Raw genomic sequence first — 22,886 nt, forward strand, 5'->3', positions numbered from 1 at the left:
ATATATATATATATATATATATATATATATATATATATATATATATATATATATATATCTATATATATATATATATATATATATATATATATATATGTATATATATATATATATATATATATATATATATATATATATATAGATAGATATATATATAGATAGATATATAGACAGATATATTTAGTATTAATTTGTAACACTTATACATATGTAGACTTGTATATGTTGATTCACACATTACAGTACATTACCATGTACTGTACATATGTACACAAAGTGACTGTCCCATTTGTGGTCTGTACTGTGAAATGCCTGTAGTATAAGGTGTAGTCTAATGACCACTTAACATGCATACAGATTGGATGGCCTAGTGGTAGGTCCCATGACTATGGTGTGCATGGTCCAGGGTTCAACACCTGTGATGCATTAGACATGTTTTACTACAGAATAAGGCTAATTTAAGCAGTTGTAAGCAGGTTTAAAGATGTTTGTGCGACATTATACCAGTGGTTGTACACACTTAAACAAACTTTACATCCTACAAGCTGTGCACGCAAATATGGCCACTTCTGCTAACTACTTAGGATATATACATTTCAGTGACGTAACATCTCACTATGTGCTTAAATAACATTAAATTGTCTGTTAACTGTACTCTCCAGCACACATGGGTTTATGTGTGTTCCAAATGTTTATTATTCTGTGGAATACTACCTATATATGCAAGCTGTAGTTAAGGTATACTATGTAACATGTAAAACATCTCTGACTTTATTGGGATTTGAACCACGAATGCACAGATATTATGCAAATGCTGTAGCCATTACACTATTGACATTAACTATCCTTCTGCCTATTTCCTATGTCTATGAATCCTATGTGTAAGCTTGGCTACACAACAGGCGGAGCAACCCACACCCAGTGAGCTTCTCAAAATACCGGCATAACACATGAACTGAGAGACTATAATTAACATCCTAACTACATTTGGCATAGCCCCTCACTGACACACTTCAGGGGAAACCTTGATGTGTGACTGGGCAACAGTATATACACCCCTGGGATCATGTGTCCCAGAAACATACAACCAGGGTGTGGGGGAGCCACTCCAGGTTTATAGCTGCAAGACCTGTTGGGGAAATTGAATGCTGTTGGGTTGTCATGTTAACATGCCCTTTTGAGATCACAATGTGCCCCTATCACCCTACAACACCCTAGTCTTCAACAGCTTCCAGCAACTCTGCCTGGAATCACTTCATTGGCTATGCCTGACAGAGGCTCAGTTACTTCATCAATGGTGCAGATAAAGCCACCACACTGTAGCTATGCTTCTAAATGCCCTTGGGCAGATAGCCTACTACCTCTCTGTGAACCTCTACAGTGCAGGCCATCTCCAACATCATATGTGATTATACAGAGTTTTCTAATCACAATATACAGTGTAAAATCACCATGTAGTCAGACAACAGTTAAGTACAGCAAGAGCATGCAGACTACTGATACGTAATCACTCCAAAAGCCTATCTTGGAAGCTAGTGGACTTGTATAGGTTTCAGGCTTTGTATTGCTTACCAGTAGGTTACCTACAGGAAAGATGGGACACAAGCACAGATGGGAAACATGCCTGCAACAATGCCATATCAACTTGCATGTGTCAGCCTAAGGCTTTGGAGTGCTTGGCAAGGCTATTGGTGCCCTCATGGTACCATTTTTAGGCAGGTCTCAGAGGTGAATCTCACCTCCATGAAGTGCACAATAGTGGAATCAATGAGGGTGAGGCTACTCAACACCAGGGGTAGTACTCACAACATGCACACACTCACAGCACCCCTCAGTATGGATAACATCTACATCTGTTCTGTGACTAGGACCTGTATAAGGCTCCTGTGAGCACACTGGCACTACCAGACTACAACCCATAACACACATTTCAGCCACTGAACATGGACTGGCACAGACATGGAGGGGGCGTATCCATATTCATTGGGGATACCTACACCTCCAAGTTAGTGGGGCAGCATGATATCTCTGTGATTATCCATGTGCAGCTAACATCAGCCACGAATGTAATGCAAACTGTGAGCTGCTACAGATAACCCTCCATGACCCAGGAGCACCACTACAACTCTCTGAAGACAGTGGTAAACATGACAGTCCTACCAGACACCCTGTTATTGGTCAATGTTGGTTACCCTACACTTAACTGGATAACCTACTCAAGTATTCACTTCCAGGCCCAGCACTTCCTAGGATTTATCACCTCATATGGTCTGTATCAGTTGGCAGATGGACTAATGAGAGGTGAAAACATAGTAGAAGTGGTAATCACTGACATGTGCAACAGATGCACTACAGCAGAGGTAAACCGGTCACAGTTTAGATCTGACCATGAGCTATTCACTGATGATTTCCACTCCCAACCATCTCCCCCACCCAAGGAATACACAGTGAATACCTTTCCTACAGCTAAATTCACAGTACTAATGACAGAGGTGGGAGGGTTTACAGCCCCCACTCTCAGGAATGACACTGCTCAAGATACAGATAGAATTACAAATGCACTCTATAAGCACCTACAAAGATGTATGGGTCATGCCATCAATGGTAAACCAGGACTCGCTACTCCTAAACAAGGACACCAGTCTGCTGGACCCCTGCAATATACAGGCTATACAACAGAAGTAGGACAGTAGTCCAGAACAACAGCAAATCACAAGACATGCAGACATCAGTGACCAGTATTAGTAAGACACTTATGTTACTCATGTAATCATCCAAGGCTGACATCCACAGGTAATTAGGCATGGATTCGGAAGATGACCACAAAAGCTTCTTTGGCTATGTCAAGGATCTAAGCAGTAACACACAGATTTGCACTGTGCTGGTGCAATATTGCATTGAATATACTGACCCTACTGATATCACCAACACACTTGATGATACATTCAGTGTAAGATTCACCCCCTACAGGGCCTACAACAATACCCAAAATGTACAGTATCCCAGACATCAGAAACATACAGGTGGTAATGGCTCTTTCAAACGGCATGACAGAGCATCATTGGAGGCAGATGGTGTCCCAGACTGCATCCTGCAGACACTACAAGACAAATGGACCTCCCGCCTAATATAGCAATTCAACATCAGCCTCTACACAGGCTACATGCCCATTCAATGGCGCATGGCAACAGCTATTCCACTCCACCAAGGTGGTGACATAACTGACCATGGTAGCTACCACCCCATAAGCCTGAGTAGCCTGAGCTGCATGGCTATGGAGTGCATCCTTATGACACTCATTAACACAGACAATGATAACCTCCAGACACTTGACACAACCCAGGTCAGCTTGACTGGGTGCAGATCATGTCTACTGAACCTGTTTGACATCTTACAGTCACCTAGACTTTAGGTGTGGGGTGTGGTAGTTCACACATACTACCTGGACCTCACCAAGGGTTTTGACACCATTCCCCACTCAGGTATTATTTTTAAACCCTCCAGCCAGTACATACACCCATACATCACAGGTTGGTTTGCCAACAGAACCCACATGGTAAGACTAGCAGCCTCCAGGTCCAACTCTTGACCAGTCACAACTGGTGTCCCACAGGACTCAGTCCTGGGACCTCTACTGTTTGCCATATACTTCTCAGAGGTACAGGCTAACACAGGTGGACTACAGCAGACCGTGTTTGGTGAAACTGGGAGCCATAACTGACAGTCCAGCTGTCACAGACATCCTTCAAGGGGCCTCACATAGACCAACACAGGGTGTCAAGAGTCATGGCCTCCAGCTAAAGGCCACATACTGCATGGTCACTCCATTTTGGGAAACTACACACACATATTAACACATGAGTGGCAGACACTAATTCAGATGATGTAATGGGTATGGTGGGACTACATTAGATAGTGATCTCTCCTTTGACAATCATATCTGCGAAGTAGTTAGGACATCTGTCTATGTAGGCCATCTGATTACTTAAGGGTTTGTATCTAAACAGACTGAGGTTTTTGTGCCCCTTTACTCATCACTCATCAATCCCATCATCGAGTATGATAACCCATTTTGGATGTACCTCAGAAGACACATCCAATAGCTGGAAGGGCCACGAACGTACCTCGCCAAGAGGAATAATGCCCTTAGACGGGTCTACTTCTAAAGACCGAACCGACGATTCCCCGACACAGAAATCACCGACGCCAGAAAACCAACAACACACAAACCCGACAACGCGAAACACCGAACACCATAACACCGACACACGGAACGTAAACAACACACTACACTACATAGCATACACACTAGCCCTGACCCAAACCCTAACCCTAAGGTCCGACACTATCGCACACTTCACCTACCTGCACCCTAACCCTAACTCACTTACCCACCCCTAGCCCAAGCTCCGACACTAACGCACACTTCACCTACCTGCACCCTAACCCTAACTCACTTACCCACCCCTAGCCCAAGCTCCGACACTAACGCACACTTCACCTACCTGCACCCTAACCCTAACTCACTTACCTGACCACTCCTACCTCCGTCACTGTCGCACACTTACCGGGTCGCGATCACACATTACCCTTGTCGGTCTTTCCGCTGTCGGCGAATCACCCTGTCGGTATACGTACCTGTCGGTTATCTGGCGTCAGTGATTTCTGCGTCGGGGGATCGGCGGTTCGGTCTTTAGAAGGGGACCCCCTTAGACATGTGTCCTATGCTGCCAGCCTGCATAAACTCTTGCATTACTCAGTGGCATCTCATTTATTCAGAGATGATATTTGCTGGCCAACAAAGCCGTGTCCAAGTCAAGCTTAATAGATATGCTCCACCTATGGAAATCCATGTCACAGTGAGCCACACACTGTGATGAGCTACACCTTGCCACAACCATAACTGGAAGATGCTGGAGTGACAGATTCCTGTCACGGGTACTCCCCATGCTTTGGAACTACATCCCTGATTACATTATATGGAGCCCCTCACTAACACTTTAGGGAATCCTTGCAGAGTGGGTGGGAAACAATGGATACACCCCAGGGATCCCGCAATTGGCTCTGCTCCACAGAGGGACAGTTACTTAATCAATGGGTGACGACAGCAGACACATTTTGGCTAAGCTTATGAATGGCCTCAGGCAGTTAGGCAAGTACCTACCTATGTACCTATGAACCTATACATACAGTATCGACACATGCTGATAGCTTAATTTACTGTTCAGGTATTGACTTAACTTGTGCCAATGGCAGTTGTGTGTACAATAGTTGAGGGCTGCCTATGTAGGATGCACACAGTAGACCACCTATACATGACAATTTACAGGTGGTAGTGTGTGTGTGCCATCCATGTTTACTGTATGTGCAGGTGGAGAAGGGTGTCAGTCCATAGGTGCCTACACTGTTGGTGTGTGTGCTATACGTTCCCTCTTTGCCAAGGCATGGGCATACTGGGCACGCCTCCATCTACCTATTGGGGCTGGCACAGGATGTTCATGGTCTGAGTCCCTCTGTGCCTGTGGGGCCCTTGGCAATGGTGGTGGGCTGTGAGGGCCTTCACCAGTCTGTCCCTTCTGCAGCTGTTTCCGCAGGATCATATTGTATAGCATGGCACATACTCTGATGATATGGGCACACATGCCTGGAGAGTACTGCAAAGCTCCACCAGATATGTCCAAGCAACAGAACCATGATTTCAGCATCCCAAACACATGCTCTATGATGATTCTGGTTTGTGCGTGTGCCTCATTATGGCATTCTTGCATGGGTGTGTGTGCATTTCTGATGGGAGTCATCATCCACGGTTCCAATGCATAGTCAGCATCCCCCACCAGATGGCCATATGGCATGTCCCCCCTGGCAAATACCTGATACAGCTGTGAGGCATGCCAGATGTGGGAGTCATGATAGCTTCCAGGGCTGCCAGCACACACATCCATGATGATGTCCTGGGCATTGCACATGACCTGGCAGTTGATGGAGGGGTATCCCTTGTGATTTATGTAGCGCCTACCCTGCTCACTGGGTGGTGACTTGATGTGTATGTGCGTGCAGTCTATTGCACCCTGTACCTCTGGGTAGTCTGCCACATGGTGGAAGGGATGCACATTGCTGGCCAACTCCTCCTGCATTTGGGGGAAGTATATGTGCTCATTGGCATGTGGTAACATGGCATCCAGCAACTGGTGGAGTACCCTGGATGCTGATGCCTGTGAGATCCCCATGATATCCCCAGCTGGCCTTTGAAAGATACCTGTGGCTAGTATTCTCAAGCTTACACATACCTTCGTGTCCACTGGGATGGGTTCCCCTCTGTTATTTCGGGCTCTGATGCGTGGCTGGCACAGCTCAACAAGTTGCTGTATGGTGTCCCTGTCCACCCTGTAACACTCTACTATCTCCAGATCATGTAGCCCCTGGCAGGTTACCCTGGGTCTGAACACTCTTCTCCTCCTCTGGTGCCTGAAATGGTTGTCAGCATCATCCTCCACACCACCTTCAGTCTCCAACAAATGCTGGTGAATCAAAGCTATGGCAGCCCCTAACATGTACATATTAAAAGTTCCCCGTCTGTATACACCAATGGTGCAGAGTGTCTGGGAATACACAAGTGTGTGTGAAGTGCTTTCACACTTTATACTATTGTGCTATGGATGCTGCTGATGTAATTGGGTATGTATGTGCAATTTCAGTGGCAGGGTATCTTAATTATGGGGTTTACAGCGGGTACTACTATTGTGGGGCCTTTGGTGTTGAATTATGCTTTGCTGCCGTGATTCATCTATTGCCCTTTACTTCACTTTTCAACCCGATTCCCCTCCCATTGTCAGGCATGCATCCAGCTGCTGGCTTTCTTGTTTTGTACTTTCCCATCCCAGGATTGTGTTGCGAAATGTGCTTTGTAACTGATCTACTGAAAGTTTGCTTTGTTCTGCTGTGACAGTTCTCTTTTCTTTGCAGTATGGCACCTCCCCTTTCCTGTTCTGCAGGTAGCTGCTAGCAGCCTTGTTAGCTGTTGTCAATGGACCACTGTGAGTTCCTAGGTGTTAATTGCTCATTTGTACTCCAATTTCCATGCTGCAGCATTTCCTTATTTTTTCCGCATACTTCCTGTTTCAGCTCTGGTGCGCACCGCGCACAGCCATTTACTGGGTTTCGAGTGTGTTTTCATCCACATTCACATGCACATTCAGTTACCTTGTGTGCTCTCAGCTAAGCAAAGCTATGGCTACTTTAACACATTCCTATCCTGCAGCTTTACTTAGCAACAGGCAGACTGGATTAGCAATGCTCCAATGTGCTTACAGCTAAGGTGTCGCACCCCTCTCTTGATGTCATCTTTATCTCCAGGCCACACCTCGGTGTTGTACCACTACGCTGTGAGGTACATCCTTACGCTGGCGGGGATTTTGTGATTCAGTATTACTCCTCTCATTTGCATGGCATTGCTTACTAATTCCTAGTTACCATGCAGAACACTGTCACAGCCCCTTAGCAATCCTTGCGCCATGGTGTGGTGTAGCATGCGTGCCATTGACTATTATGGGGAATTCATGAAATGTGTTACATTGCAGTTTTATTCCATATAAATACATTTTCATTGTGATCCCGTTTGAGCACCAATGCCCTGCGATTTTACTTTGCGTTAGTGTGGGCATGACATTAAATGTTATTTTTTATATGTTGTGCATATTTTTTTATGCCAATATCAAACCACTATTGATGGTTAAGGATTAAAGTTAATAGGTCCACACAATAACTTTTACAGTGACATCAAGTAGAAAATGCAGAAATATAGTTAGACATGATACATTAGACTTTATTATTTATTATGATAAGTATATCTAGGACTGTGGTATATTCTTATAAGACAATTTATAATGGTATAAAGCATAGTACTAAGATATTATATGGAGTTTTAGGTAGAAAAACATGTATTATACTTATATTAAGTTATACATCTTATTAAGAATATTAGTATGTTATATATTTTATTTTTAAAAGAATATATAGTGAAATTATATTTTTTTAAAAGAAGATATGATGAAACTATCTTCTATTATCATAGCAAAGTTTTTAAGGGACTGTAATTACTTTATTAAGCTTTTAAGATAAGTGAGTTATTGAACGCTGTTGCTTTAATTAATAAAGCTTTTTGGCGCCATTATATGTATTTAAACAGTGAGTGGCGAACATTTTAACTGTTCTGAGGAAGCTCGAGTTTATCGAGTGAAAGCGCTTAACGTATTTTGTACAAGAATAAATTCTTTATTTTCTACAGTCCTGGAACACTTTTGTCTACTTAAAAGTGACTTTACATGCTGCATTTGTAAGTGCTGATTGAAGCTTTGATTCCAACCTACTATTTGGGGATCCAACCGCTTCTACTAGCCTTGGAATTGGTTCCAGTTATCTACGAGTGTGTTCAGTGCTTTGCTCTTACTGTTGTTACAATTGTGAGTTCTTACTGCTGTGTTCAGATGTCGACCATAGACCACGTTCGTAGCCCTGGCAGTAACTCACCTATCACAAGCAGCAGCGATATAGCGGACATCCGGGCCGAGGTCTCAGCGTTGCGTGGTGAGATTACAAAGCTAATGGAACTGTTCACGTCTAGAGAAGCGTTGTTTTATCGTGAACCGGCTGGGAATCCAGAGGATCACAACAACATTTCTGAAACCAACGGAGTATGTATGCGGACAAATTCTAAAGTGCACCTTAACAGTATGGATATTTTGTCATCATCGTCGCCAGGTCTACCGAATGGTCAGATCTGTCGCACGCAGGGAAGAGAGATCATTGATCTATCGGAAAATGCGGGCAAGTGTGACATCAATGTAACTGCACTGGATGATTTCACATTTGATTTTTCATTTGGGCGTTTAACGGAAGAAGCCAAGCGGACAGGCACACGCCCAAAATCTAGCCAGGTAACTAAATCAAAAACTTATGGTCAAATTGTGGCAAAAAACAGCAGTGGAACTAGCACTAGACCTGTACCTATTAGTCAAGGAGTCAGTGATTCAGTTAACAAATCGGCTAATAGTATGCATAAACTTAAAGACTTTGTAGACAATGACTGCAAGTTTGATTTTGCTAATGAAGCACCTATCCATTATAAAGGCTTGAATAGAAATGGGACATTGAAGGATATGATTTTTTCGTTTGGAAAAATGTTGAACACTATCAATGCAATCAAATTAGACAATGCCTACTTAAATCAATGTTTAAATTTAAAAATTGTGCCCATGGGCTTAAGATTTTTTAAAGTTCCTATGGGTGTGGAACTTACTCAAAGAATTGTTGTAGAATTTAATACACTGTTTGATTCATTTGGGTTACAATATATGAAGGCACTTATAAAACTAAATGATGAAAAATTGTGCAAATGTATTAATGACATAGAACACTTAAACCATACTATTATTCATGATTCTTCATTTCCTGAGTGGAACAGTTTGTATTCTAAACAATTTGATATAGCACATGACAGAGCACAAAAGGCATTTGATAAGAAAAATAAAAAACTGAGTAGAGACAAAGCACAATATGAATCATTAGAAGCATACAAGTGGAACATTAAAAGTGAAACGCAGTATAGGAGAAGAATAGACTATGAACAGGCCGATGAAGAAAATAGCTATTATAAAAACATTAATGCTACACAGGAAAACATCCCACATAGAGGTTATTATAGGAAAGAGGGTGATTTTTTTCAGGTACAAAGGAAAGCACATTCAGCAAAATGGAATCAAGGGGGGAGGTGGAAGAAAAAATATTAACTAAGAATTCCCCACACACCCCATCTGCAGATGACTTTAACCCCATAAGTGCTGCTATCACACAGAACATTCTACAAGATGGAGCAGTACACACATATAATAATTTTAAGATTTTTAATTACAGTAACATTAAATTGGAAAAAGTTCATTTCTCCCTTCTTTCCAAAGGGTTAAAATTTATACCCACGAGTTCCTTTAATGTAGTAGACAGCATAAGTGAATTGAAATTATTCACAAGGAAGTTGAATCTAGCTATGCAGTTTAAAAACAAAAATGACTTATTTGAACAGTCTAATCTTTTTAAGACTAAAAGTAGCTTTATACCTATCAGTCACACATATGTAACAAATTATGAGAAAAAATCAGCAAGGGATCTATATACCCTTCATAGGAAAAGTAATAGAATTAATATAAATCAGAATTTAACATATGAAGAAAATACTTTGTTGAGAGAACTTAGATGTGATAGAACTATTAGAATTATGAAGCCGGACAAGGGTGGGGGGATGGTAATATATGATGCTTTATGTTACAGTGGCATCATACATGACATCCTTTACAATTCTGGAAATTATGAAGCTATTTCTATAAATGAAATAAATCAAGCTTATAGAAGAATTGATATGTTTTTGGAAGACTACTTATTAGAGAATCGAATTAATGAAGAAATGTACAACTACATGTTAGTAGCAGATCCAGTACTAGCTACTATAGTAGGCATTCCGAAAACTCATAAAGACACCAAAAACCCACCTTTCCGTCCTATAATATCAGGAAGCAAGTCCAAAACTTTTAGGATAGGAGAAGTAATAGACAAATTATTGAAACCAATGTATTCTCAGATTAAACATCTGACAAAAGATTCATGGGAGTTTTTGAAAAATTACCCTGTAAATACAGATAAACAGAACCTTCTATTCACATCTGTGGATGTCGTGGATCTTTTTTCCTGTATCCCTTTAGACCAAGGGTTACAGGCCCTGACCAACAGTTTGAGAAAACATTCAGGAATGTCTTGGGACAGAATTTCATTATTAGTGGAACTCACAAGTATTGTTCTAGAAAATAACTTCATATACTACGAAGGGGAAACTTTCAGGCAGACCAAGGGAGTAGCTATGGGGGCAGCTTGTGCCCCTATATATGCTAACTTGGTCTTACTGGATTGGGAAGAGAATACCATCTTTGACAGCTCATTTTTTGTTAATATACAATATTATTCGCGATTTTTGGATGATATGTACATCCTGTGGAAAGGTGACATACAGGCATTTGAATGTTTTTCCAACTACTTAAATATGTCTAGTGATTATTTGAAATTTACCAATGAAAGCAGTACATTGGGAGTCGCGTATTTAGATACCCTTGTATATTTAGAGGAAGGACAGTTTAAATCCAAAATAAATAGGAAAACTACGTTTTCGAACTCTTATTTGGATTACAGCAGTAATCACCCTTACAAGTTGAAATACAATATATACAAAGGGCAAATTATAAGAGCAATGAGAATGACATCTGACACAAAGGAAAGAGAAGTGGAATTGGCTTTCATAAAGAATTTATTTAGGGAGAGAGGTTACGACGAACATATGATGTTAGAAGTAGAGAACTATATAAGCAAGGAAGGGGGGTCAAAATACCCATCCCTACTAGGCACTCAATACTCAGTGAAGAAAGGAACCAATAGCAAGGAAGTAAAGGACAAAAAAGAAGGAGAGGCATTCAAACAAGCATGTATAGTACAGTATGGACCATATTCCAATCAAGTCAAAGAAATTTTGTATAAGAATTGGCAAATATTTTCAACGGATGAAGAAACACATATGATTTTAGGGCCCAAACCACAGTTTGTTTATAAGATGGGTAAAAATTTGAAATATCTATTTGAAAATGGCCCTATAAGTGAATTTAACAATACGAAACATACTGGCAAATGTGGTGCATGTGGCCAATGTAGATATATATACACAGATAAAACTATAGTTTTAGAGAATTACAATAAAACTATAATTAGACCAGTACATGGCAACTGTCTTACCAATATGATTATATACATTGCTAAGTGTAATATTTGTCCAGCTTATTATATTGGTAGGACAGAAAGACAATTTAAGAAAAGAATATATTCCCATTTATACAGCATAAAAACTAAGGATGTAAGAAATGCCCTATTTAAACATGTAAATGCTGTAGGTATAGAACACACCTTCAAATTTGCCATATTGGAGAAAATAAAACCTAACCCGAGAGGGGGTAACACAAAAAATTGGTTGGCATTCAAAGAATATTGGTGGCAAATCCATACAGATGCCATGACTTGGCCTGGAATTAATGAATATATTACAGTCAAACCACTATTGATGGTTAAGGATTAAAGTTAATAGGTCCACACAATAACTTTTACAGTGACATCAAGTAGAAAATGCAGAAATATAGTTAGACATGATACATTAGACTTTATTATTTATTATGATAAGTATATCTAGGACTGTGGTATATTCTTATAAGACAATATATAATGGTATAAAGCATAGTACTAAGATATTATATGGAGTCTTAGGTAGAAAATATGTATTATACTTATATTAAGTTATACATCTTATTAAGAATATTAGTATGTTATATATTTTATTTTTAAAAGAATATACAGTGAAATTATTTTTTTAAAAGAAGATATGATGAAACTATCTTCTATTATCAACAGCAAAGTTTTTAAGGGACTGTAATTACTTTATTATGCTTTTAAGATAAGTGAGTTATTGAACGCTGTTGCTTTAATTAATAAAGCTTTTTGGCGCCATTACATGTATTTAAACAGTGAGTGGCGAACATTTTAACTGTTCTGAGGAAGCTCGAGTTTATCGAGTGAAAGCGCTTAACGTATTTTGTACAAGAATAAATTCTTTATTTTCTACAGTCCTGGAATACTTTTGTCTACTTAAAAGTGACTTTACATGCTGCATTTGTAAGTGCTGATTGAAGCTTTGATTCCAACCTACTATTTGGGGATCCAACCGCTTCTACTAGCCTTGGAATTGGTTCCAGTTATCTACGAGTGTGTTCAGTGCTTTGCTCTTACTGTTGTTATAACTGTGAGTTCTTACTGCTGTGTTCATATGCCAATGGCTATATATTTAGCCATTGGCATATATTAACAGTATAATACGTGAGCTTGGTCCCCTGTCATGGCTCTGATTTTATGTTTGAAAAATGTAAACCGTTTTTTTTCGGTTTACATTTCTGCATGCTAACACTACACTTGCACCACTTCCTGAATTGCTATATACCTTCATTTGCATGCTAAACTGCTGCGCATGGGGTAATTAGCATACATGCGCTGGGAGCTGTGCGGGTATGGCGTATGCAGGTAGTGCATGTGGAAACAGCTCGTACCTGAATCGCTCGACGGCCATATTTTGTGCTAGATCGCCGACACTACACCTGCGCCTGGCACAAGCTTCATGAATCCCGGGGAGTACTAATAATGACAGATTTCATGGTAACTGAGGAGGGACGGTCAATTAATGGGATACTGGTATGACTGTGAGGAGGTGTAGTCCATTACTGTGCCTAGGGCCCTATTTAATCATGATCCAAATCTGCTTTTATTATTCAAACACTGCACATGATTATTAGCCTCATACATATACTCTTGTCTTTTTATTTTTCTCTGTTCCAAACCAGGAGCACTAGCTTGTTAAGATACTAACTCAAAGTCACACAGTAGGGAAATGGAGGTCAAAATAATCAAGCCGAGTACCCTCGACTACAAGAAGCAGCTCATTAAGAGTTTAGAGCCTTAATCCACTGTGCTAAGTACCAGACCTTCATTTTTGTCTACATTTTCTAATTAATCCCTAAGGGTTGAAAATCACTAACATCTGTATTCAGTAATACCACTTATTAGAGTTTCATAGTTCCAGTTATTCAGAGGTTCAGAAAGTGAGTGTCGAAGCAAAAAATGTTCCGTTAACTTCTTAATTGAATTAGAGTAGTTTGCCTCTCTGTCTCTGATTTTGCAGAACATCACTGATTTTGCCTCATATTTTGCCCTGTCCCTCATTAATTTCTTTTTTTCTGGCAAATCACTGGGGTTATAGTCAGTCAATAATGCCAGTCAAAACAGTTTCATAATTTGTATTGCTCAGACACATAACATTTTAAGTGATTTGGCATTGTCAGCACGTATGATAACAATCTGCTTCCTTTTGTTAAAGGCACAGGGTTGAATCCTTTCACCTCCCTTTGCCAACTTAGAGCAAGTCACTTAACCAGACAGTGCTCCAGAGTTACTCTTGATTTGGGGCACTTTATTCATTGAGTTTACCTGGTTAACAAATACATAAAATAATATTTTAAATTTGTCCCCTATTATTTTTAGTATTGTCCAGAATTCTTGAGCAAAGAAATTGAGAGGTATTTTGATGTATTCCTTGTAAAATTTGTGGCTTCTAACCAATTGTTGCAGAATGCAGGCACTAAATAATGATGGGCATGTGGGTTTCAGATTCTGTATCCTTCAGAAGATATTTGATAATGCAAAGCTTGTTATTCAATCATCTTTGGAAGTATATTAGAGGAATAATTAGAAGCAATTTCTGATTTTGTTCTTTGTTTCTGATCCCTGATCTAAGAAATTGAGATGGCAGAAGGGAGTTAAGCTGTATGGTTCTGATGTCAGTAAGCTGAGATACATTTCTGGGCCTTTATTTATGAATTTATTTATTCATTTTATCTCAAACAAGTATCTGAGGTGCACAGTCACATAAGTGGCTTTAACTGATGGATGTGCATATGAGTCCAAGATCACAGTATTAGTAATGTAGTGGGTAGAATAAAGTAATAACAGTTAAGATGAGGAGAAATTAAGCTGCTTCTCACAAAGAATTTGTGACTAGAGACGACAAGAGAGACTATGAGAATAATTTGCCTATTTTGTGTGTGTTGGGGGTGTCCTTGACTTTTCAACTTACTCTGAAGTCTCTAATGTTTGAAGAACTGGTGTGTTTGGTAAACATAATTATAACAAATGCTGTATAACCTTTTTTTCTTATAAGTAGACTAAAAGGAACATTTCACTCTGTGACCAAGTAACTGTTCTGATACACTAGGGATATGTAAGATTTTTATAAGTATAAAGTCCATGGTTTACCCTTGGTATGACCTTCCTTCCTAGTTGTTAGTAAATGTGCCATGTTTACATTGTATAAGGTAGTGTAGTAGTCCATATTTTGAAGATAGAAGGTGTACTATGGCTGTAGTTTCTTTAATTCTTTTGCTTGTTGTTATGGATGGTATGGTATTCATGATGGTGCAAGCCTACTCTTACCTGTATTGCTTGATGCTGACAGGAGTTGATTGTGTTTTTTGGGGGTGGGGGTAGGGTTTCTTGGCTTGCCCATCTGGGGCGTTGGATTTTTTTAACTTGAGTTATTTCTTCTGAGAGTCTCTAATGGATGAAGAACTGGGTATGTAGTAAAAGAAGTATAAATTAACATTTGCACCATGTTGTGACCTCCCTCCCTAGTTATTAGTGAATGTTCCACATTTTGCTCATTTGTTCCATCTTAAAAGAGATAGTATAGCATTCCATATTTTGAAGATGGAAAGTTGACTATAGCTGCAGATTCTTTAATTATTCTGCTTGTTGGTGCTATTGAAGTTGTGTTAATGTCAAACCATGCTAAACTGTCTGTAAATGAAGAAGCCTCAGCTTAAGAATTTAAGGATATGCAGTTTAAATTATCTCAGCCATTAAAGTACAATTTCTTAAAATCTTTTGTTGAGACCTTTTCATAGATAGTTATAATAACATTCAGAAAATCATAACTGCATCATTTATAATCCCACATATCCAAAAAAATTATTAATTTCCTGGAATGGGTTATTGTGATCAGATAACCCCTTCTGGGTGCAACCCATGCCTCTCAACTCTCCCTAGTTTTGCAGAATGTGCCTTATTTTGCTTCAAATGTTTGTCCTGTCCCTCGTAACATTTTGATTTCCTGGTAAATCTCTCATGATTACTGTCAGTCTGCAATGTTACCCATTAAAGTTGTATACTTCTTAATGCTCAAAAAAGCATATACATACATGCAAACAAATATTTCAAGCATGGGCAATAATGCCATTTTAGCCTGCCAATATACTAAAACAGCTGTTCCCATAATGTGTCCAGGCTGTTCCTAAAAATATCTAAACTAGTGCTTGCCTTAATGTAATTTGGTAGTCTATTCCATGCATTGGCTACTCTCTTAGAGAACCAATTAGTACACTTTTAATTCCTACAGAATTTTCTACATGGGTTGTCTGATGATTCTCTACTAATTTTTGATAACCCCAAACATTCTCAGAGGTAGTTGTCTCTAAATGCTTTATATACCTGAACAAGGTCACCTCTTAAATATCTATATGAGACAATGTATATGTTCAGATATTTTAACTTTTGAATAACTTAAATTTTCACATCCATGGATGTCCTTAGTATATTTCCGCTGTACTCTTTCCAGTTTACACATGCTTGTTTTCTTATAAGGTTTCCATATTGTTATTCCATACTCAAATTTGAGTCTAATGTAACTAATAAACAATGACTTCATCCTTTCTGATTTCCTAGACATTATAAATCTTTTTGTACACCCTATAGTTCTAAAACTATTAACCAATTGGTTGATATGATTAGAAAAACTCGAAGCTGGATCTACCCATATACCCAGGTCCTTAAATGAGTCTACAGTATTAAATATTCATCTTTCAGTTTATATCCCTCAAATCTCATAAACTTAGTTTTTGATGTATTTATCAGCCTATTATTCTCCTGTGCCCAAATAGTCAAGTTAGTCAGGTCTCTTTCAGGCTTGCCCTATCTGTAACACGTGTAATCAGTTTACCCATTTTCAACTCATCTGGATACTGCCTATAGAACAAGATGAACAAGATATATTTGAAAGATGCAATCTAAACAAGTATGGGCCTAGGACCGACCCCTTTGGGACACCCTAACTGTAACCCTGAATTTTGCCTGTCCATCTGCTGTATGATACTTGCCATGTCCTATTTGTAAGCCATGCAGCTATCTATCCTATCAAGAGTACATCAATACCTAGTTCTTCTAATTTACTGATCAGTGTTTTGTGAATGACCCTGTCAAATGCTAAAGTTAAATCAATATAAATTGGTTTACTATTGAAATTGTGAAGTGCCTATGCTCAAACGACATATGTTCAAAAGGCACTTTTCCAATGGGCACAAGGATGAACCAGAATTCATCGAATACACAATACCGAATGGGTAGTGTACTTCAATTATCTGAGTTCAGAATTGGGAGTAGAGATCTTGGTTCAGTGAGGAACAGGAAATTAACCCATTCCCTCACTATAGTGCGATCTCAGAGTTGGTATATATAATTTGCAGGGGGTGTGGGGGGGGTGCAGGGTGCCTTGCCCTCCTGTAAAATAGTAAAATACACGTCATTGACTGTAGAGTGTAACTGTATGTTTACGCTGCATACCTTGGGCGACTGACGTCACCTATTGTAGTGTCAAATGCATCGAACTAAGGGAGTCGATGTATTCAGTTTCAACTTGGATGCTTGCTTGACATTCCGGATTTCCACATTTAGGGTCGACATTGTGACCAGTTGACAAATGCATTTTCAGGATTTTAATAGTAAACCATATAAATTAAATCAAAGCACAATTTTTCATTCATAGCTGTTATTGCATTGTTATAGAACATCATGTTACAGGTGGTAATAGATCTATTTTCAACATATGCATGCTGCTATATGGTTTCAAGCCCAAATCTTTCCAGTTCTGACAATAATTTATCCAATACAACCTTCTCCATTATGCTTACGCCACATGAAAGTAAACCTATGAGTGTGTATGACTCCAGGTTTGTCCTTCTCCTCTTTCCCTTAAATACAAGTTTAACAAGTGCATGTCTCCAGCCTTGAGGAATCTGTCTGTATTTATATGACCTGGTAAATAACAGATATAATGGTACTGTACATTTTATGCCAAAGTGTTCTCTGATCATTATTATTAATTCTATCTCCTCCCTGTGCTTTATTTGGATCCAGTCTGTGTAATTCTTTTTCAATACAATCTAATTTGATTTCAATATCTAAGGTTACCTGGATGTCACTAGGACAGTTTATCACCCCCTTTGTAGAGCCAAGCTGCTTTGCTTAAGATTTTGTTAATGTATATATAATCTGTTGTGTCTGATAATAAATTTTAGAGTCAACACACAGTTTATCAAATTGCATGTGTTTACTCCTAGCATATCTTAAGTGTTTATAAAATGGTTTTCTATTATGCTCAATATCTTTATATAAATTTTCTAGATCATATCTCACACTATGTTTATTTTGTCAGTCCAGCTTGTTTATTTCAGTTTTCAAAAGTTATAGTTTGACCTCTTTTTCATTTCTTATATTTTTGTTTCTCTCCTTAATCAAGTATCTTATTCTTATGGAAATATATCCTCCTGATGTTGTGTGCCTAGATCAGAAAATGAAAAAAAATGAAACACCAACTAGTAAATAAAACGCAGGTACTGGAAACACTAGTGTCAAATCTCAAGAAATTTATTGAGGTTAGCACTTTCATTTGGTATTACCAAATTTCTTCAAACACCATATATTTGTTCAAACTCACTTAAATATTCTGATATCATATAAACAATTAAATCAGCAGCCAATCACAAAACTGTTAAACAAATAAAAAACGCCTTGCAATAAAGCAACATTAGGAAATCAATAAGAAATACTTTGAATACATACAAATGTTCAATTAAAACTACACAAAATATACAACAATAATACACCAAAATGACAAATAAAACATACATATAAACCCACTGAAGATGTTTTAATTACTAATTAATATATTAACCATAGAGACACCTCACCTTATCAAAAACTTTTGACTTTAAACTTTAATAAGCTTGAAATGGAAATTGTTTCATTTAAGCCTGGTGGTTGATTAGAATTTAAATATATTTAAATATATTAATCAAGTATATTATTCTTATGGAAATATATCCTCCTGATGTTGTATGCCTAGATCCTAATGTTAAACAGTTTTATTAATTTTTGCATTCAATTTCCCTTTCAAAACTTTCTGCATTCCTTCTGCAGTTTCTCCACTGAATGCATCACTTCAGTTAGTTTTACATAGTGACCATTTTGCTTTCATATAATCTGTTATTAATCTTCTGTGCATTGGTTTATATTTTAGTTTGGAAGACTTATCTAGCAACAATTAATCTTTATAACCCCATGATCACTGCACATCAACTGTGGTAAAACCTGACAAGAAGTGACAATAATTGCTTTAGGAACACAAACGATGTGTAGTATGTTCTGTTCCCTGGTAGGCTTTTTTACAATCTGAAGGAATTGTTATTCCTGAACATATGTTGTAAATAATTTCCTTGCTAATGTTGTTGAATCAATATTATTCCAGTGTGTTTCTGATTAATTTAAGTTCCCAGCCACTATTATTCTTCCCTCTGGTGTTTCATGCAAGAAATATATGGATTCTTCTAGGTCATCAACACTTGATTTTGGTGGCCTATGCATTCATATAAGTGTGATATGTTCTGAGGATGTCCTTATTGTCAAACTTACACAATCTACAGTATTGGTGTTATCATAGGTTCATAGCTTCATAGATGTATACTAGGCTAATGGCCTTGGAGCCTTTACAAGCCTAGCCCATAGAAGTGCCCTGGCATCATGCCGCCCGACATTAATTCCCAGTGCCTCTATCAAGTAGAGCCACTGGAGTGGTCCCCGGGGTGAACTTTCTATTTCCCATCCACTCATCAAGATTTCTCTTGAAGAGGGCCAGTGAAGTGCTCTGCTTGACATGTATGGGAAGTCTATTTCATAGCATGGGCAATCTCAGGGTTATGAACCTGTCCCTCCAGCATCTTCTGTTGATTGTGGTTATGAGGTTGAAGTCTCTGGAGCATGTGGTGTGGAGGGATTGGGAATTCTTTAGATATAGCATTTCTAACAGGGCTAGGTCAGACATGGCTTTGTAAGTCAAGCAGAGATCTCCTCTTAGTAGACAATATGAGGCAGAGAATAGCTGGAGTGTTTTGAGTCTGTCCATGTAGGACATGTGTTTAAGGCCTAGGATCCTCTTTGTAAGGTACCTTTGTGACCTTTCCAGCTGTTGCATGTGTCTAGTGAGGTACATGCCAAATAGGGCATTATACTCGATGACTGGCCTAATGAGGGAAGAGTATAGAGAGATGATGACCTCTTTCTTCCTAGATGCAAAACCCTTGGTAATGAGATGTGCCACAGAGAAGGACTTTCTAACCACAGTGGCAATGTGGTGGTCGAAGGAAAGGTTGCTGTCAACCTGTGTCCAGTGGGCTCCCATCGAAGTGGTAATTAGTGGGAACTGAATTTTTCCCAAAGGGGATGATGATGCATTTTTTGGCATTAAGCTTAAGGCCATCATTGAACATGCAATAATCAAAAGTCTTATAACAATCTTTAATCCCTAATATAACACCTCCATCTGATTTTTTGTTAGAATGTCTGTTACAGTAAAACCATTTTTACCCTGACAGAACTGGTTTCTAATCATTATTCTTTAACCATGTTTCACAAACAATAATAACATAAATTTTGTGGGAACATAAAAATCTTCCAATAAAAAAAACAACCATCAGAGATACATCAAATGCCGCTATCTGTGAACTGTTAAATTATCGACCTGGCAAAAATCCTGCAAAATATCTGCTGCAAAAATTCTCTTCCCTAATCTTGACAAGTGCACTCTTATCCTGTCTAAATACATGTGTGCCCAAAATTAGGCTCAGATGTTCTACACATTCCTTTTATTAAAACAGGACCTGTTTCATATAGGTATTTACCCAAACATCTTTTCATTCACAGTGATCTAACTCTCCTTTCTATATGTGATTTGTGAAAATATGTCAACACCTGTACAAGCTATGCTGTCTAAAAGGATCGTAAGTTCCCTACTAACAGTCAGAGAGTCCTTGTCATGACATCATTTGACAAACATGAATAAAAACAGATAAATACTTCCTAAGATTAGGGCATTCTAAGGTTTTTCTTATTTCCTATATGTTTACTCCTGGCAAGCATAACACTATTCAATGTTCACTATCTTCTTTACAAATGTTAAGTATTGTTTCCTCTAATAACGGAATCTCCAGTTATAAGAATATCTTTTCTAACCAGACCCGAAGAATCTTCAGTTTCTAATTCAGTAATATCTGCTCTTTCAACTGTTACAGAGGAATGATCTTCATCACCATTATTCTTATTAATTCCACTGTTTTCAATGTTTGTTACATCTGTAAGCATACAGTTCTCATCCAGCTGGCTTTGTACATCCACAACTTAAGCCATGTTGTCAATGTCTGTCTTTCTCCTCTTTTTTCTTACAGTAATGTTTTTCATTCCCTCCACATTCTATTTTGATTTTCTCTTTTTCACCTGCCCTTTGCCTCTTTTTTTCTGCATTTTCTTTTGAAAAAATGATGCTTCTTTTCTGTAGATTAAAGCTTTTCTGGTAGAAAAATGTTATCATGTTATCATTCCCTGTAATCTGTGTGTTACGTAACAATGCAGTGTCCTTTTTAGTATGTATTGTTTACGGACATTAATCGGTATCTTTTTCTTCCTTATTTGTTGTGAACTTTATCCTTTCTTTCTGTTTTCTTTTTTGCTACATGATCTGAATGCTCAGATTGCTGAATACTTGTATCCAGAGTTCCAGAGTTGTCAGTGATATAATCTTGTCCAATAGGGCTGAATGATTTTTACTGACAATAGACACTTCCTTTCCTAAATGTGTTCTATTTGCTCTTTGCCTAACATTATTTATCTCATCAGTCCAGTCATTAATATATGTAACAACAGTGTCTGAAGTACTGGTGTCCACATCTACAGATGTAAAAGCACAAATGCCAGATACTTGCCTTTTATAACAAACTATGCAAACTATACACAGGAACAGGAGATGATGAGAAGAGACTACTGCTGACATAACAGATGTGAGTCAGCTCTTGCCAGATGTTACTTTTAAAGAATGGAATATTTATCATCAGACATAGCAGGGAGGACTGTGGCAAGAATGTGGTGATAATTACCACAGATGGCAATTTCAAACAGATTGTAAATCAGACTATAATCATACCTCTCAACCTCTATAAACAAAAATCTAGACAAAGTCAAAAATAATTGGGGGTCAAAGGCCCAGAAATAGGAAAAGATTTTGTAACTATTGTTTTTATAAATTTAGAAGTTCATGGAATAACAGGTTTTGCTTTAGAAATCATTTTCTAAAGGCTATGAAATCTGAAATTCAAGTGAATGTCATTATTTAGTGATTTCAATCCTCACTGATTTACCAAAGAGTCATAGATTTTATGACAGATAAAACATATAAGACAAAAATCTGGACATTCTACAAAAATCTGGACATTTGAGAGGTATGAAATACACTCCTTATCTTGTTATTCTCTGAGCAGATTTGATGAAGCAGAAATGCAGTCCTTGCAAAGGTAATATTGAATACCCTCCTAAAGCATGTTATTATTGTTTCTAACTCTGCTAGAGAATATAAAATGTTATACCTTCATACATTAAACAGTATTGGTTTCATCTTTGAACTGGTCTAAATAACTCCTCCTATTCATACTGTGTTGCTATGTATTTATAAAGTGCTCAGTCCACTTATGTGTCACATTGTGCCAGAGCCTATCCCAGAAACATTAGGCATTATACATTCTGAATGGGATGCTAGTCAACAACAGAATAGCATTTCCACAGGCACAAAAATATGTGCTTACAAAGCTAAGGCCATTAAAAAGCAACCATTCAACCTGCACAGTATGTTTATAAGTGGGAGAACTGAGAAACATTCATACGCGCTTGTGCACACACACACACACACACACACACACACACACACACACACACACACACACACACACACACAGTATCCAATATACTGGTTTGTCTGGTTTATCTGTGGTGGTGTTACAGACAGTCAGACATTGCATTTTACAGATTTTGTCTTTCCTTTCTCTGAGAATAGA

Source organism: Protopterus annectens, chromosome 3.part1 (genome assembly GCF_019279795.1).
Source record: "Protopterus annectens isolate FY-2018-M chromosome 3.part1, PAN1.0, whole genome shotgun sequence".
Lineage (NCBI taxonomy): Eukaryota > Metazoa > Chordata > Ceratodontiformes > Protopteridae > Protopterus > Protopterus annectens.